This window comes from Pseudorca crassidens, chromosome 1, assembly GCF_039906515.1.
Source record: "Pseudorca crassidens isolate mPseCra1 chromosome 1, mPseCra1.hap1, whole genome shotgun sequence".
Taxonomy (NCBI): domain Eukaryota; kingdom Metazoa; phylum Chordata; class Mammalia; order Artiodactyla; family Delphinidae; genus Pseudorca; species Pseudorca crassidens.
In genome coordinates this window covers 141,132,680-141,151,344 of record NC_090296.1, presented here as the reverse complement: position 1 = coordinate 141,151,344, position 18,665 = coordinate 141,132,680, and positions in this window count along the sequence as shown.

Sequence of the window (18,665 nt, the reverse complement as noted above, 5' to 3'; positions counted from 1 at the left end):
AACATTCACTGATATTAGGTTTTATTAAAATAAAATCCAGTCTCATTACTGTGGCCCCAGACTATATCTCTGTCCTCATTTTGATCCAGTGTGCCCCTCACTCATGAGGTAATTACCACACTGACTTTCTTGATCCTTATTTTAATTAATTTGTTTGTTTGTTTATTTGTTTGTTTGTTTTGGTTGCACCCACATGGCATTCATGATCTTAGTTCCCCGACCAGGGATCAAACCCACGCCCCCTGAAGTGGAAGTGCAGAGTTATAACCACTGGACAACCAGGGAAGTCCCATGACCTTCTTGATCTTTAAATAAGCCAAGTTCACTTTGAGCTCAGGGCTTTTGCCTTTGCTGTTCTCTCTTCCAGGCTGGCTCCCTCTCATCATTCAGACATAGCAAAAATGTCACTATCTAGTCCCCATTAGCTGCCCCACATCCATCTCCCACACATGCAAACACACTCAAGATCACCCTGTTGGTTATCGTCATAGTGTTTACCATTAGCTGCATTCACATTATTTATTTATTGGTCTACTTATTGATTACTCACCTTCCCCAGCTAGAAGGAAAGCTTCACAGGGTGAAAACATGTAAAACACTGTCTGGCATATAGAAAGAACTGAGAATACATACACTGGGTGAATCAATCAATCGATCAATCAATGCAGTTAGCACCCTGCAGGTGTTTCCTGAACTCACTGAAGTAAGCTCTAACCACTCCCAGAATGGAAACAAACCAAAGTTTAAGAAAGCTTCGTCTCTGCCATGTGTGGTCGCTCATGTGACAGATGTGAAATCCTTAGGCCACGTGATCCAATTAGCATCACTCTCGAAAGGGCATTCTTCTTGGATATGATTACACCATCTGTCCTAAAAGCTTTCATGATTCATGATCAGATAAGCACCGAACCCCATTTGGCAGGTCTTATAAAATGAATCTCTCGTCTCAGCTGGGCTCTGGCCATGTGTGGGCAGTATTTTGACATTTTCCAATGAAATATGGGCTCAAATGAAAAACACATCAAGTAGGGAGATGATCTGGGCTTGGGAAGAATACTGCACTCTGTGAATTCTCATGGTATAGCCAGGAGGGGAAGGGATACATTTAAGTCTAGAAAAATGTGGACAAACTTTGTCCAATGAGAAAGTTTATTAAATTCTGGTTTCATCTCCCTGAAGGAATTGCTGGAGGCTCTATCACATATAGCTGGACAAAGGCTCAAAGAACACACCCCGTGCATGTTGCAGAGTGTCCTAGGGGTGTAGATTATTGCAGAAGGGTAGTTGCAGAAAACTACAGAGCCGAGGGAAGAGATGAGTATCCTTGCTTTACAGATGAAAAGAGACTAAGTAGCTATTCCTGCCCAGCCACCATATTCCTCTACTTTTCCTCAAGAAACCACTCATTCTCCACTCTTGGTTCTTATAGTTTGAGTGGAGCCCACGCCTAATTCCAGGGATTCACGCTTGAATCAGAGTGCATTACTCTCTGACCACATGATTAGCTCAGGGGTAAACAGGTAGCTCATGCCAGACCAACGAGAGAAATTCTGAGATTTTTTTTTTCCTTTAAATAATTGGGGAAGAAAAGTTTTCTGTCTGTAGAAGTTGCTAAGCTCTAAGAAGACAAGTCTCAGGCTATCACAAATCCATTTTCTTTCTCTTGTAGAGAGCCTGCCTAAGAAAGTAGCTGATGCCAAGGTAGGCTGAAGCTGAGAAATGAACTCCAAAAGTAGGCAAGTCTCTAGCTAGCACCAGCAATGTATATGTCAATATCCATTCAACGTAAGCCAAAAATTCCCAAAACCCTTTGTCATCATTAAACCCTGTGCTATAATAAAAATATACATTTATTCTTTGTCCCTGGCTCCCAGCATACAGCTCCTAAAATCCTTGGAATTTCTTGAGAGATAGGAGTGACTTTTGTTATCCATACTGAGCTCCCCCCCTTTTTTTTTAACATCTTTATTGGAGTATAATTGCTTTGCAATGGTTTGTTTCTGCTTTATAACAAAGTGAATCAGTTATACATATGTTCCCATATCCCTTCCCTCTTGCATCTCCCTCCCTCCCACTCTCCCTATCCCACCCCTCTAGGTGGTCACAAAGCACCAAGCTGATCTCCCTGTGCTACGCAGCTGCTTCCCACTAGCTATCTATTTTACATTTGGTAGTATATATACGTCCGTGCCACTCTCTCACTTCGTCCCAGCTTACCCTTCCCCCTCCCCATGTCCTCAAGTCCATTCTCTACATCTGTGTCTTTATTCTTGTTCTGCCCCTAGCTTCTTCAGAACCTTTTTTTTTTTAGATTCCATATTTATGTATTAGCATACGGTATTTGTTTTTCTCTTTCTGACTTACTTCACTCTGTATGACAGACTCTAGGTCCATCCACCTCACTACAAATAACTCAATTTTGTTTCTTTTTATGGCTGAGTAATATTCCATTATACATATGTGCACTGATGATGGACACTTAGGGTGCTTCCATGTCCTGGCTATTGTAAATAGAGCTGCAATGAACATTGTGGTACATGACTCTTTTTGAATTATGGTTTTCTCGGGGTATATGCCCCATGCTGAACCCCTTTTAGTCATAGCTGAGTTTATGCTAGTGGGATAACCTGGAGTAGGACATTTAGATGGGCTCAGGATAGGACTGAAGACCAGGAAGACCAAGTGATTAGAGGGCTGGAACTTGCAGCCCCACCACTGACCTTCAGGGAGAAATGGCTGGAGATTATGCTCTTTCAAAGGAGAGAAAGACAAGTCTCGAACAACAAGATCTGGGGGAGCTTCTGGGTTACTGAACACATCAGGGTGCTGGGAGGATGACACACCTGGAGAGAGTATGGAATCTATACACACACACACTGCATCTGTTCCATTTGGCTGTTCCTGAGTTGTATCCCTTTGTATTAAACCAGTAGTGGTAAGTAAAGTGCTTTCCTAAGTTCTCTGAATCATTCTAGCAAATTATTGAACCTGAGTTGGAGAGGGTTGTGGGAACCCTTGAATTTATAGCCAGTTGATCAGAAGTACAGGTAGCCCCTGGGACTTGTGACAGGCATCTGAAGTGGGATGTCAGTCTTTTGAGACTGAGCCCTTAGTCTGTGGGGTCTACACTAATTCTGAAGTTAGTATCAGAATTGAATTGAACTGAATTATTGGACACCTAGTTGGTGTCAGAGAATTGGAGAATCGGTTGTCCATATGGAAAAAAGCCTCATGTTTGGTGTCAGAAGAAAACACCATGCAAACCCATTCCAATGGGATTTTCTGTTACTTGCAACCAAGAATCCTGATTGTTCAAGAGTTCCAGACTTAGAAAATTTTAGTAACTCACCCATGATCACATAGTTAATAAGTGATAGAACTGGGACTTGGACAAGATCCATGTAACTCTGAAACCCAAAGTTTTATCTTTGGAAACCCAGAGTTTCTTTGAGAGGGTTGTTACCATGGAAGGGATTTCATCCTTAGGTGGGAGGCTATACCAAGTGACTCTTAAATCTCCAACTTTCTATCACTGTAAATATCTCCCCACAGATGATTGTAAAAAGGTCTACCCACCAAACCCCAAAGAAACAGGATCGTCCAGTCACAGCAAACCCAGCCCCCTCTTGTCCTGGCATTCTGAGCACCATACACAATGTCATCTGTGAGTCTACACTGTCAACACAGCCCATGACATACTGGTCAACTATTTCCTGCACAGAGCTCAGCAGCAGGGTTGAGGAAAATAATCTCTTTAGCTTGGAGTCAAGTGCATGAAAGGGACCTTAATAAACTGTCGAAAAGGTTGGCAGTTTGAGCTTTCTACCTTCTTTCTAATTTCCTCTTATCGCTCCAAAATAAATTATAACGTCCTTCTGGCAGGGACCATATCTGAGGCATTTTAGTGTCTTCCTCAACCTCCAACGCTATGCCTTATGCATAATAAAACATGTTGACTGACTAATTCAGGATGTTTTTCTTGTCCTGGTTTGATTCGTTATTTCTGTCCCCTTCCAGATTCAATGCTTCCAAGCCTGATATTAGGAAGTCCTTTTTTTTCTTTTGTTAGAAGAGAATAGCTTTATTGCTCTGCCAGGCAAAGGGGGACACAGTGGGCTCCTGCCCTGAAAAACTGTATGTCCCCTAGGAAGTCCTTTTCTGAGCATTATTTAACTTTCCTAAGATGCTGGCTTCACAGATATTTGCCACATGTGTTGTGGTGAGTGGCTGTGAAATAACATTGTTTAATATTAGTTCACCAATCATTTAAAATAAAATGGCAGCTGGGTGGAAAGAAGATCAATGAATGGGGAAGAGGATCATAAAAGGAGCCAGGAAGAGAAAGTTTGGGGGCATCTGCGGAGAGCAGGCAGTATTGGAAGGGGAGAGACATAGCTCTGGGCCTGGGTATATCTGAATTTAATGAAAGAAGGTAACAAAGGATTGAAGTGAAGTTAAAGAATGCTTAGTGCCACAAAGGTTGAGTTGGGAGGGGTACAGGATACCTGAAGCAGACAATGGGATTGGGAGGGGCACTCACTGATCAACAGTGTACATGGACAGGACCTAGAAAGTTCCATGCACAGACTTTAGGGAGGCAGCCAGGGAGAACAGAACATGATCCAGCCACACTCGTCTTCTTTCCAAAATTCCATGTGCTTTCTCCTCTAGACCTTTCTGCATGCTCTTCTCTCTACCAGCAATGTTTTTCTCCCCCTTCTCCATTTTCTTGTCTAGTTCTAGTCTTCCTTCTAATCTTGCCTTAGATGTGACCTCCTCCAGGGAGCCATTCCTACACATCATTGCACCCCCTTGCTGCAATCTTACACTGTCACATACTAGATACTACAGAGTGAAACATTTACTCTGTGTCAGGGATCAACCTCCCTTGAAGTATATTGACTTTTAACTTTTTTAAAATTAATTTATTTATTTTCTTTATCTTTTTGGCTGCATCAGGTCTTAGTTGCGGCAAGAGGGATCTTCAATGAGGCACGTGGGATCTTTCATTGCGGCACGCGGGCTTCTCTGTAGTTGCAGCACACGGGTTTTCTCTCTCTAGTCGTGGCACACGGGCTACAAGGCATGTGGGTTCTGTAGTTTGTGGCACGCGGGCTCTCTCGCTGAGGCGTGTGAGCTCAGTAGTTGTGGCACACGGGCTTAGTTGCTCCATGGCATGTGGGATCTTAGTTCCCCGACCAGGGATCAAACCCGCGTCCCCTGCATTGGAAGGCGGATTCTTTACCTCTGGACCGCCAGGGAAGTCCATGACTATTAACTTTTATAAAGTGTCTCCACTCAATTATTCCAACTTCCTAGCAGCCCCGAGAGACAGGTGGGTCATGTCTCATCCACCCCATTCAACAAGTGATAAAAACTGAAGCTCAGAGAAGTTGAGAAATTCACATAAGGACCAGGTTAATGAGGCCTGGGGTATAACTCTAACCCAAGTCATTTGGTACAAGTCCAAGGCCTTCCACCAACAGGCTGCCCACAGGATGAGCTGGAAGGAGATGTAGACAGCTGGGAGCTCTGTGTGTATGTGGACACGGAGTTCTACAAGGTTCTTTGTCTTTTGAGAAGAAAATTGGGCTTCCTGGTACCAATGATAATTCTGGTTAGAGAAGTTACTTTTACTCTGTTTCTTTCACCCTTGTGCCAACTTACAAAATGGGCATGTGCTTGATTCTGTGGTTGACACCCTTACACCACTGAAGGCAGAGAAAGACAAGGGTGTACCAATAGGAGACCCTAGAACTGTTTCCTACACACCACTTGCCAGTCCTACCTTGACTCACACAGAATAGAATGGGGCAGGATCTAGATACATAACAGGTGTGCTCAGCCACCCTCTTCCAAAGACAGTGAGGAGGAGACACCCATTCATTCTGCAAATGTCCACTGAGTCTTACTGGGTCCTGGGCTCTGGGAGCCCAGAGTAAATGAAATAAGATGAGACCCTGTCTCAAAGTGCTCACATCTGGTAGGAAAAAAATGGATGGCAAGTCGTGTTCATTTATTATGATTCTCTTCTTCCTGTTACCCCTTATTTTTTTTCCCTTGCTTATTATTTAAAACTTATTATTTTACAGGATTGGGGGTTTCTTTCATCTTATTCTATCATTTTTATCTCTTGGGATACTAATTTTTGTTTGTTGTTTCAGCACTCTTCCCCTTAGTGGTTAGTTTTCTGGTGTGGCTTGTCTTGTTTTATTATTGTTATTGTTAGCTCATTTTCAACAAGTGCTGTATGCCCTCTAGGATGTACTCTGGACTATAAAACATCATGACAGTGTAGCTCTGGGTTTGCTTCTTTAGGCTACTGGAGCTTCAGTGGTCTGGACCACTTTTATATTAATCCCTTGCCTTTCAGCAAATCTGGACCCTGCACCTAGTTTGGATGCAGATCTGAAGTTTTCATTTTCCTTCAGTAACCTTTATGCTGGTGGGCAGAGCTTTCCTAGTCCTGTGGACTAGGGAGCTCTTTGAGGCTCTGGGCTTTATGAAGGGTGGGGTGGGGTGACGTCGCTCCTGGCTATTCCCTTCCTGCTTTCACAGGCCCCCAGCCAGATCTTTTATCACTGAATAGGAAATAACATCTGGGACTCTAGGACACAGAGCCTCTGTCCAGCCCAACATCCCAGCCAGCCACCAGCAGTAAAATCTTTCTGCCTTTCTGCCTTCAGCTACTTTTTGTGTTATGGCACCTGGGGGTTTCCCTTTCCTTTCTTTCAAGCTCAGTTACTTTTTATTGTTTTATTTTGTACAGAATATGTGTCTTATAGCAAACAACCTGGCACCAAGTTGATGGAAACTCTAAACAGAGACTTAGAAACCATAATAAACCATTTTGATTTTTTTCATAAGAAAAGCAGGGGGCCTAGAATCTTCCATGGTGACCGTCTTCACCCACAATGATGCTCAGTGGAAAATGTCTGCTTTGAAACCAGCACCCACTTGGCGCCCTGGAGACGGGGCTAGACCTGGGTCTGCTCTAACACACGTTGGGACCCTGAGGAGCTCTCTGGAATTCTCTAGAGCTCTATGTCCTCCTCCCTAATGAGCACAACCCCTCCCCTCTGTGACATGAGCAACAGGGAAGGATTTGGGAGAAGTCTCTGGAAATAAGGGGAAAGGTCCCACACTAGGAGTGATGTACAGGGACTGGACATCGGGTGCCAGAGAGTGGACCCCAAGAGGATGAGGGGGTGAGAAGGTGCACCCTTCTGTCATAAGAGCCCCTGTCATAGCCTCTAGGAAGAGGGCCATGCCCAGGACACCTAATGGTCTGACAAGGCAGGGGGACTGCAAAGGAAAGAGTGAGAAAAAAGGAGCAAGCATTTACATGGGAACTACTCAAGGAAGGACTCCATGAAGTGATGGACTTTATTTTTAGAGCAGGTTTTTTTTTTTTTGCGGTACGCGGATCTCTCACTGTTGTGCCCTCTCCCGTTGCAGGGCACAGGCTCCGGACGCGCAGGCTCAGCGGCCATGGCTCACGGGCCCAGCCGCTCTGCGGCATGTGGGATCTTCCCGGACTGGGGCACGAACCCGTGTCCCCTGCATCGGCAGGCGGACTCTCAACCACTGCGCCACCAGGGAAGCCCTGGACTTTATTTTTAGAGCAGTTTTAAGTTTACAGAAAAGTTGACCCCAAAGTACAGAGAATTCCCACACACCACCTCTCTCACCCACCCCTCTCAACAGTTTCTTCCATTATTAACATCTCACTTTGATGTGCTACATTTGCTACAATCAATGAGTTAATATTGGGACATCAGTATTAACTAAAGTCCATAGTTTACATTAGGGTTCACTCTTTACAACCCTTGTGTTGTACAGTTCTCTGGGTTTGGACAAAAATATAATTCCAGGGCTTCCCTGGTGGCGCAGTGGTTGAAAGCCCGCCTGCCGATGTGGGGGGCGCGGGTTCGTGCCCCGGTCCGGGAGGATCCTACGTGCCGCGGAGCGGCTGGGCCCGTGAGCCAGGGTCGTTGGGCCTGAGCGTCCGGAGCCTGTGCGCCGCGGCGGGAGAGGCCACAGCAGTGGGGGGCCTGTGTACCACAAAAAACTAAATAAATAAACAATTTTATATATATATATAATTCCATATATCTATCATTATGGTATCATACAGAATAATTTCACTGCCTGCAGTAGACTGAATGTTTGTGGCCCCTATCAAAATTCATATGTTGAAACCTAATCCCCAATGTGATGGTATTTGGAGATGAGGCCTTTGAGAGGTGATTAGGTCATACGGCAGGATTCCTCATAAATGGGATTACTGTCCTTTTAAAAGAGACCCCAGAAAACCCCCTTCCCCTTTCCACCATGTGAGGACACAGTGAAAAGATAGCCATCTATGGAAGAGGAAGCAGGCTCTCGTCAGACACTGAACCTGCTGGCATCTTGATCTTGGGCTTCCCAGCCTCCAAAACCTTGAAAAATAAACTTCTGTTTATAAGACACCCAGTCTATGCTATTTTTGTTATAGCAGCCCAAACAGACTAAGACACTGCCCTACCATCTCATTTTTTAAACATATGTATTTATAAACATGTAATAACCATATGATTCAACCATTCCACTTCTAGATATATACCCAAAAGAACTGAGAGCAGGAACTCAAAATAAATATTTGTACACCCATGTTCATAGCAGCATTATTCACAATAGCTCAAAGGTGGAAACATCCATATATTCATTGATGGATGAATGGATAACAGAATGGGAGTATATACATACAGTGGAATATTATTCAGCCTTTAAAAAGGAAAGAAATTCTGATACACACTACAGCATGGATGAACCTTGAAAACATTGAAGTAAATGAAATAAGCCAGGCACAAAAGGACAAACTTTATATGATTCCATTTATGTGAAGTACACTGAGTAGTCAAATTTATAGAATGTAAAATAGTTTTACCAGAGTTGGGGGGGGGGGTGTGCGGTAAAGGGGAGGGAATAGGGCATTAGTGTTTAATGAGTACAGAGTTCCAGTTTGGGATGATTAAAAAACGTTCCGGAGATAGATGATGGTGATGGTTGCACAACAATGTGAATGCACTTAATGCCATAGAACTGAACACTTAGGAATGATTAAGACGGTAAGTTTCATATAATGTATATTTTACCACAATAAAAAATAAACAAACACTAAAAACTATATGTATTTAGACCTTATTTCCAAAAGGCTGTAAAGAAGCATGGTATCTTAATCCTCACAGAAGCCATATAAGGTGATCACACCACCCTTTGTTTATGGAGACATTAGTTAACTCACCCAGCCAGTGTCTCTAGTGTCCCCCAGTATGACTGACTCTGCCAGCAGGTGCTCATGTCACCACAGCAAGGTCTAGCCAGACTGTCCCCACCCAGATTAGGTCATAGAACAGCAAGCACTTGCCACTCTCTGCTGGAGACAACAGAAAACACAAGCTACAGTGGCCATTGCCAAAAAAGAGAAATTCCCTTCATGAATCCATGAGCCATCAGGGGTTGGGAAGTCTGGTTTGGATGACCCCTTTCTTCACTGAAAGCTCACAGTCCTACCCTGTCTTGGCTTAGCTGCACAATCAGCTGCCGATACCCTTCACTGGTGGTGGAACCAAGGCAATACCAGGCTCCCACGTGTTTAGTTTGAGTTTTCAGCTTTGATGATCGGAACCGAATGGGAGGAATTAGTATCTCATTTTTCTTTCCTCCCTCCACTCCCTACCATATTCTCACTCTGCTTCTGCCAACCCAGATTAACATTGCTGTCCCATTCTTCCTGTTCTGCCTGCCTTTCCTCCTGCCCCTCCCCACACATGCCCAATGCACAGGTGGAAATAAAAAGTCAGATTTGGCAATGCTAGAAGTCATATATTGAAGTTGGAAATAAATGCAAACAAGTAAAGCTGGAGAACCATGACAGGGCCCTGTGCCCAAGGCCTGCAAGCCACCCACACCAGTTCTTTCTGCTCCTGACAATGAGTTATGATTGCATCTCTGAGTCACCTACATCAAATGATAGTAATTCAGCTCAATCATGGCAAAAATAAAAAATAAGCAGCCATCTGGCCACAGGCTTACTCACCTATTCGGGCCACCCATTGATATATTGTTGGCAGAAAGGTCATGGAAGGTGGGTGAGTCGTGGGTGGAGGGATGGCACAAAATGGCTTTAGACGATGGGTCTGTGACTTGGGCTCTATCCCATCTTTTTGAAGTAAGCATGGAAGTCAAAGGGAGATGGTCAGAATAGAGGTTCAGACAGAAATCTCATTTCATTTTTTTTCTCTCTATTCATTGATGCAAATCTTTACGTTGTGAAATGAACTCACTCTGACACTACCATTTTCCTCCAGTGCACCTGGAGAAAATAAAGACAAATAAAAGGCAATATTCATTGGTGACAATCTTGCAGTGAAACCTGCACTTTCATATATTGCTACTTAGAGGATAAATTAGCACAGTTTGGGGAAAGCCTTTTGGCTTTAAAGTATTGAGATTCTTTTTAATTGCTCAAACCCTTTGACCCTCTTCTAATAATTCCTCTTCTAAGTTTGCATCCTAAGGAAATAATCAGAGATAAGTACAAAGATTAATATGTTATGTCAGCATTATTTATAATAGCAACAAAAGAGAGAGAGAAGGGAGGAGGGAGGGAGGGAGGGAAGGAAGGGAAGAGAAAAAATTCAAACATCCTACAACGAAATAAATGGTAAAAGAAATTATGGCCACACATACAATTTACTAGAAGACAGCCAGTAAAAACTATGCCTTCAAAGAAAATTTAATGACATGGGGAAATGTTTAAGATATAACAGTATATGCAGAATAGGCCATAAAACTTTATATATAATGTGTAATGTATTATGTTGAATCATATATAAAATTTCCTTTTTTATAGGTCAAAGCAGTTGAATGGCATCAATTTCATATGATGCAAGTCAAAGGAGAAAAAATGCTATAAATGAAAAAGTTAAAATTTTAAGTTGTGGTTTACTTTGTTGACCTTTCTTTTTCTTTTTCTTTTTTTTCAAATCTCTCCTTATTTCAGTGTTCTACCTGTCTTCCAAACCTGACTCTCTAGCCCTCCTGAGAAAGCCAGGTGCTGCTGAATATCTTTTTACAAACTCCTCTTAGGCTGAACTTCCAGAATACATTTCTGTGATTCTTAAGAACTTTAAGAACCCTAACAGTTATGCAGATGAAATTATTATACCATGTAATATACTGTTAATATCCTCATTTTGTTAACAAGGACACAAAGTCTCAGAGAAATTAGGTTGTTTGCCCAAGGTCATATAATGGTCAGGATTACATCTAGGTCCCTTTCACCCCAGAATACCAGCTCTTACTTTAACACTCTTGCAGTTTTCTATGCCACTACCCTCTGGTCAATAGTATTGCTTCCATTTACAGATACTCCCGAGCTTCTGAGAAAGTCAACCATATTGCCAAGAGCACACAAGTGGTGGGTGGTTAGTGTGAGACAGGCTGGGACCTGGGACCCTTTGCTGCAGTGCTGCAATGCTTGCACGTGGACACACCTCTCCTCGAGCAACAAAATACAAAGAAATGTATGGGACTAAAAATAACTGCGTGCATGTGCAGTTGGGGCAAATTCTGGACCAAAGCTACAATGAGACCAAAAAACCCAACTGCCACTTTTGAAGAGCCTGGAGCAAAAGCAGGGGGTCAGGGATCCCACATGCCGCAGGGCAAATAGGCCAGCGCGCCACAACTACTGAGCTCACACACCTCAACGAGAGAGCCCACACATCCTGGAGCCTACACACTACAACTAGAGAGAAGTCTGGCACTGCAATGAAAGATCCCACGTGCCTCCACGAAGATCCCGCATGCTGCAACTAAGACCTGATGCAGCCAAAAATAAATAAAATAATAAATATTTTTTTAAAAAAACAATGGGTCAGGAGCAAAAGCAGGGTACTGCGCATGCCCCCTGCACACAACACCACATAAGGGGTGGGCAATCCACCTAAGCCAGCCCTCCGGCCCAACCCCTGGACACACCCCCACCCTCACCCCATATAAGAAACAAGCTCGCCCCCCTTCAGGGAGTGAGCAAACAATGGAACCTGTTGTTTGTTCTCACTCCCCTCTGCTGCAGCAGGGGCCCCAGTAAGACTTGCCTGAATTTCTTGTTTGGCCTCTGATCAATTTCTGTTGATTAAGGACAGCAAGAACCCTGGTCGGTAACAAGTGGAGCCAGGATTCAATCCCAGGACCACCCCGTCACCATGTTCCTCTTTCCTTCAAGACCTGGCTTAGAGCTCCACACCCACGTTATCTCAACCCCATCCTTTCCCAACGCTCAGCCGGACCAGTCCCTCACACTCCCCCACGTGGGTGATGGCCTGGTCCTCCATCACCTCCTTCCTAAGCCTGTTCCTTGCCCCGGAATGCTCCCCTTCTGCCCGCTTTTCACCCAAAGTCTACCAGCTTTTCAAGATCCACAAATTAAATGTCACTTCCTCCTCCACGAGGCCTTTCTCCCTGTGCTGACTGACACAGTGATCCAATCTTCTAAACTCCCATGTGTACACATTCTGTCTGAACCACCCATTTGAGGAAGTTATCCCATGCTGCCCGGTATGCTTCCTAATTCCGTCTTGTCTTCCCTATCAGAATGACAGCCCTTGGCAGGCAGAGACCTGCCTCTCATGTCACTTATTTAGCACCAAGCCCAGGGCTGTCCATACAGTAGGCACTCCAGAAATATTGCTCAACAAATAACTGAACATGTTAGCAGTCAACTTGCCTTGATCCATGTGAGTTATTCTCTTAATACTATTTGTTTAGCTCTGCCCCATTTCTTTACTAATGTAGATGCTTAAGATGGAAATTGGTGAGAGCTTTCTCTCTCTACACAGTGTGACAATTCACTGGGAACCCAGCTACCATGCACACAGGCTAGGCAATCTCAGTCAATCTCTCCAAGCAGACAGGTTCTAGAAGCCCACACTGCCTGTAGTGAGGTCAATTCAGACCATGCCAGGGCCCTCTGACCCAGCTCCACAGTCCATCTGCATACATCTCCTCTCCCCGCACCCAACACACAGCGGAGAGCAGTCCCACTTCCTTTTCCGCCCCAAGAGAGCACCACAAAGTCAGCTAGCTCCTACTCTGCCATCTACTTCATCCCTAAGTCTGCCAATTTCTTTCTTAATTATTCATCACATTTTTCTATCTTCCCTCCTGCTCATCCCCTGACCCCTCCCCACACACACATACACATCTGTCAAAATCTCCACCTGTACCATAGCATCATAGTTTCCTCCAACGTACTTGTGCAGACACCACTGTTCATCCGAACCCTCATCCAATCCTCTTCTCCTTGGGTACCTTCCAACTGGGACTGGCCTGTGACAGTTCTGGTCAGTAAGACATAGTCACAAGTCTGCTAAGAAGGGCTTCTCTTCCAGAATTAAAAAAAAAAAAAGAAAGGCTTTTGAGGAAATGGCCTTTTTCTCCCCTTTGCCCCTCCCACTTTCTTCTAATTGCCTAGAATGTGGACCTGAGGTCTGGACATGCAGCAGCCATTTTGCAACCATGAGGCAACAAACGTAGCACTAAGACCTTCACACAAAGAGTGATGAAGTAGAAAAGGTAGAAAGAGCCGTTGCCTGCCCTGGACTACCTATGCAAGACCTCTTGTGGCATGAGATGACTCCAGCCTATCCACTTAAATCACAGTCATAGGGCTTGCTGGGTTTTGGAGCTAATCATCCCTATTTAATACAACTTTCCAGGTCCTCTTACTGGCCCCCTGCAAATGAGAGAATGGTAAAGTAGTGTTGCTTATGCTTCTCCCTTATGAACTTATCATATGACACTGTGAAATGTACTGATTTGTACACCTTTCTTATTCCACTTCATACTAGCTTCAAGTTTTCTGGGGACAGACCCTATCTCCCTCACCTTGGTCTCCCTCAATACTTAGCCAAGGAGATCAACAAAGTTGGAACTCTCTATATATCTGCTGATTTAAGGTAAAGTGTATCTTCTTTCTGGCTCAATCTTTTCACCAATGTCTCATAATTAAAGGGAGGAACCTACCAGCTCTTCAGTCTCCGTGTACGGAAGGAAGCCACATATTCCAAGCAATCATCAGAATATTACGTATATTTTTCCCTGCTGCAAATCAGTTATTTACATATTAAAGTGGTTATTAGAGGAGAGAATTCACTGATGCAAATTTGACATTCATATGTCAGCCACTCCATAAATAAGGTCAACTGTGATGAGGACGCATGTGAGTCTCCAATTAGAATCTCTTAATGTCTAAATAGTGCTAATGCAAGGCATCTGCCAACCCCATCTAGACTCATAAACAAAGACACCGACGAGAGTCAACTTAGTCCAGTGTTTCTCCCATTGCCGTTTCACGGCTGTCAACTCCCAGGAAATGAGCCCTCTCCATCTGGGAAGAGTTTGGGTCTGTTCATCAACACAATGGACAAGTCCTAGCAACCTAAATCCCCCAGCTCTGTGGACCTCCGGAGCCAACAGCTGCTGGGAGTCATTCTTCTCGCTACCCCACGCCAACTCTTCATATGAAATATGGAGTCACAAAGCCTCTGGGCACACAGAGCATATTTATTCAATGATTTGGTGAGGAAAAAAACACAGCTAGTCATATGCTTTACCCGATGATAATTTAAAACATTATTTGATATGAAAAGCGACATGACTGTAAAATGTAAATTGAAATAAAACAAAAATATTCTAAGAAATTTTATGCTTCGAGCAAACTACATTGTGTTCTTCCCAGTAGATGGATGGTAGCTTTGATGCAGATGTCTGAGAAATACTGATTTAGGGGAAATTATGCCAAGGCCAGGGCTGCCATCTTTCTGCCACAGCCTGGAAGAATTGTATACAAATCAAGGTAGGAAGAAAGACTATTTCTAGAGCAAATGCCCACTGCACTCATAAGAAAGCCATCTCTAGGTTCATCCATGTTGCTGCAAATGGCAGTATTTCATTCTTTTTTATGGCTAACATTCCATTGTCTGTACATACCATATCATCTTAATTCAATAGACTCACAAATATAAAAAATAAACTTGTGGTTACCAAAGAGGAGAGGGAGGTGGGGAGGGACAAATTAGGGGTATGGGATTAAAAACTACTGTATATAAAATAGATAAGCGAATTCAATTTCCAAGATGGCGGAAGAGTAAGACGCGGAGATCACCTTCCTCCCCACAGATAACACCAGAAATACATCTACACGTGGAACAACTCCTACAGAACACCTACTGAATGCTGGCAGAAGACCTCAGACCTCCCAAAAGGCAAGAACCCCCCCCCCGTAACTGGGTAGGGCAAAAGAAAACAGAATAAACAAAGACAAAAGGATAGGGACGGGGCCTGCACCAGTGGGAGGGAGCCATGAAGGAGGAAAGATTTCCACACACTAGGAAGCCCCTTCGCGGGCGGAGACTGCGGGTGGCAGAGGGGGAAAGCTTCGGAGCCGCGGAGGACAGCATAGAAACAGGGGTGCGGAGGGCAAAGCGGAGAGATTCCCGCACACAGGATCAGGGCCGAACGGCACTCACCAGCTGGAGAGGCTTGTCTGCTCACCCGCCGGCGCGGGCGGGGCTGGGAGCTGAGGCTCGGGCTTCAGTCGGAGCGCCGGGAGAGGACTGAGGTTGGCGGCATGAACACAGGCTGCAGGGGGTTAGTGCGCCATGGCTAGCCGGGAGGGAGTCCGGGGAAAAGTCTGGACCTGCTGAAGAGGCAAGAGACTTTTTCTTCCCTCTTTGTTTCCTGGTGCGCGAGGAGGGGGGATTAAGAGCGCTGCTTAAAGGAGCTCCAGAGACGGGCGCGAGCCGAGGCTAAAAGCGCGGACCCCAGAGACGGGCATGAGACGCTAAGGCTGCTGTTGCCGCCACCAAGAAGCCTGTGTGCGAGCACAGGTCACTATCCACACCTCGCTTCCGGGGAGCCTGTGCAGGCCGCCACTGCCAGGGTCCCGGGATCCAGGGACAACTCCCCCAGGAGAACGCACGGCGCGCCTCAGGCTGCTGCAACGTCACGGCGTCACGCCGTCCTCTGCCGCCGCAGGGTTGCCCCGCCCTCCGTGCCCCTCCCTCCCCCTGGCCTGAGTGAGCCAGAGCCCCCGAATCAGCGGCTCCTTTAATCCCATCCTATGTGAGCAAAGAACAGACGCCCTCCAGCGAGCTACACGCAGAGGCGGGCAAATCCAAAGCTGAGCCCCTGGGAGCTGTGACAACAAAGAAGAGAAAGGGAAATCTCTCCCAGCAGCCTCAGAAACAGCGGATTAAAGCTCCACAATCACCTTGATGTACCCTGCATCTGTGGAATACCTGAATAGACAAAGAATCAACCCAAATTAAGGAGGTGGACTTTGAGAGCAAGAATTATGATGTTTTTCCCCTTTTCCTTTTTTTTTCAGTGTGTATGTGTATGCTTCTGTGCGAGATTTTGTCTGTATACCTTTGCTTCCACCATTTGTCCTACGGTTCTATCCATCCGTTTTTTTTCTTCTTTTTTTTTTCCTCTTAATAATTATTTTATTATTTTAATAACTTTATTTTATTTTACTTTATCTTCTTTCTTTTTTCCTTCCTTCCCCCCTCCCTCTCTCCCTCCCTCCCTCCTTCCCTCCTGTCTTTCTTTCTTTCTTTCTACTTCTGCTAATTCTTTCTTTCTACTTTTTCTCCATTTTATTCTGAGCCGTGTGGATGAAAGGCTCTTGGTGCTGCAGTCAGGAGTCAGTGCTGTGCATCTGAGGTGGGACAGCAAACTTCAGGACACTGGTCCACAAGAGACCTCCCAGCTCCACATAAATATCAAATGGTGAAAATCTCCCAGAGATCTCCATCTCAACACCAGCACCCAGCTTCACTCAACGACCAGCAAGCTACAGTGCTGAACATCCTATGACAAACAACTAACCAGACAGGAACACGACCCCACCCATTAGCAGAGAGGCTGCCTAAAATCATAATAAGTCCACAGACACCCCAAAACACACCACCACACGTGGACCTGCCCACCAGAAAGACAAGATCCAGCCTCATCCACCAGAACACAGGCACAAGTCCCCTCCACCAGGAAGCCTACACAACCCACTGTACCAACCTTAGCCACTGGGGACAGACACCAAAAACAACGGGAGCTACGAACCTGCAGCCTGCAAAAAGGAGACCCCAAACACAGTAAGATAAGCAAAATGAGAAGACAGAAAAACACACAGCAGATGAAGAAGCAAGACAAGAACCCACTAAACCTAAAAAATGAAGAGGAAATAGGCAGTCTACCCGAAAAAGAATTCAGAATAATGATAGTAAAGATGATCCAAAAGCTTGGAAATAGAATACACAAAATGCAAGAAACATTTGACAAGGACCTAGAAGAACTAAACATGAAACAAACAATGATGAACAACACAATAAATGAAATTAAAAATACTCTAGATGGGATCAATAGAAGAATAACTGAGGCAGAAGAACAGATAAGTGACCTGGAAGATAAAATAGTGGAAATAACTACTGCAGAGCAGAATAAAGAAAAAAGAATGAAAAGAACTGAGGACAGTCTCAGAGACCTCTGGGACAACATTAAATGCACCAACGTTCGAATTATAGGGGTTCCAGAAGAAGAAAAGAAAAAGAAAGGGACTGAGAAAATATTTGAAGAGATTATAGCTGAATATTTCCCTAATATGGGAAAGGAAATAGTTAATCAAGCCCAGGAAGCACAGAGAGTCCCATACAGGATAAATCCAAGGAGAAATATGCCAAGACACATATTAATCAAACTGTCAAAAATTAAATACAAAGAAAACATATTAAAAGCAGCAAGGGAAAAACAACAAATGACACACAAAGGAATCCCCATAAGGTTAACAGCTGATCTTTCAGCAGACACTCTGCAAGCCAGAAGGGACTGGCAGGACATATTTAAAGTGATGAAGGAGAAAAACCTGCAACCAAGATTACTCTACCCAGCAAGGATCTCATTCAGAGTTGATGGAGAAATTAAAACCTTTACAGACAAGCAAAAGCTGAGAGAGTTCACCACCACCAAACCAGCTTTACAACAACTGCTAAAGGAACTTCTCTAGGCAAGAAACACAAGAGAAGGAAAAGACCTACAATAACGAACCCAAAACAATTAAGAAAATGGGAATAGGAACATAACATATCGATAATTACCTTAAAGGTAAATGGACTAAATGCTCCCACCAAAAGACACAGATTGGCTGAATGGATACAAAAACAAGACCCATATATTTGCTGTCTACAAGAGACCCATTTCAGACCTAGAGACACAGACTGAAAGTAAGGGGATAGAAAAAGATATTTCATGCAGATGGAAACCAAAAGAAAGCTGGAGTAGCAATTCTCATATCAGACAAAATAGACTTTAAAATAAAGACTATTAGAAGAGACAAAGATGGACACTACATAATGATCAAGGGATCGATCCAAGAAGAAGACATAACAATTATAAATATTTATGCACCCAACATTGGAGTACCTCAATACATAGGCAAATACTAACAGCCATAAAAGGGGAAATCGACAGTAACACATTCATAGTAGGGGACTTTAAAACCCCACTTGCACCAATGGACAGATCATCCAAAATGAAAATAAGTAAGGAAACACAAGCTT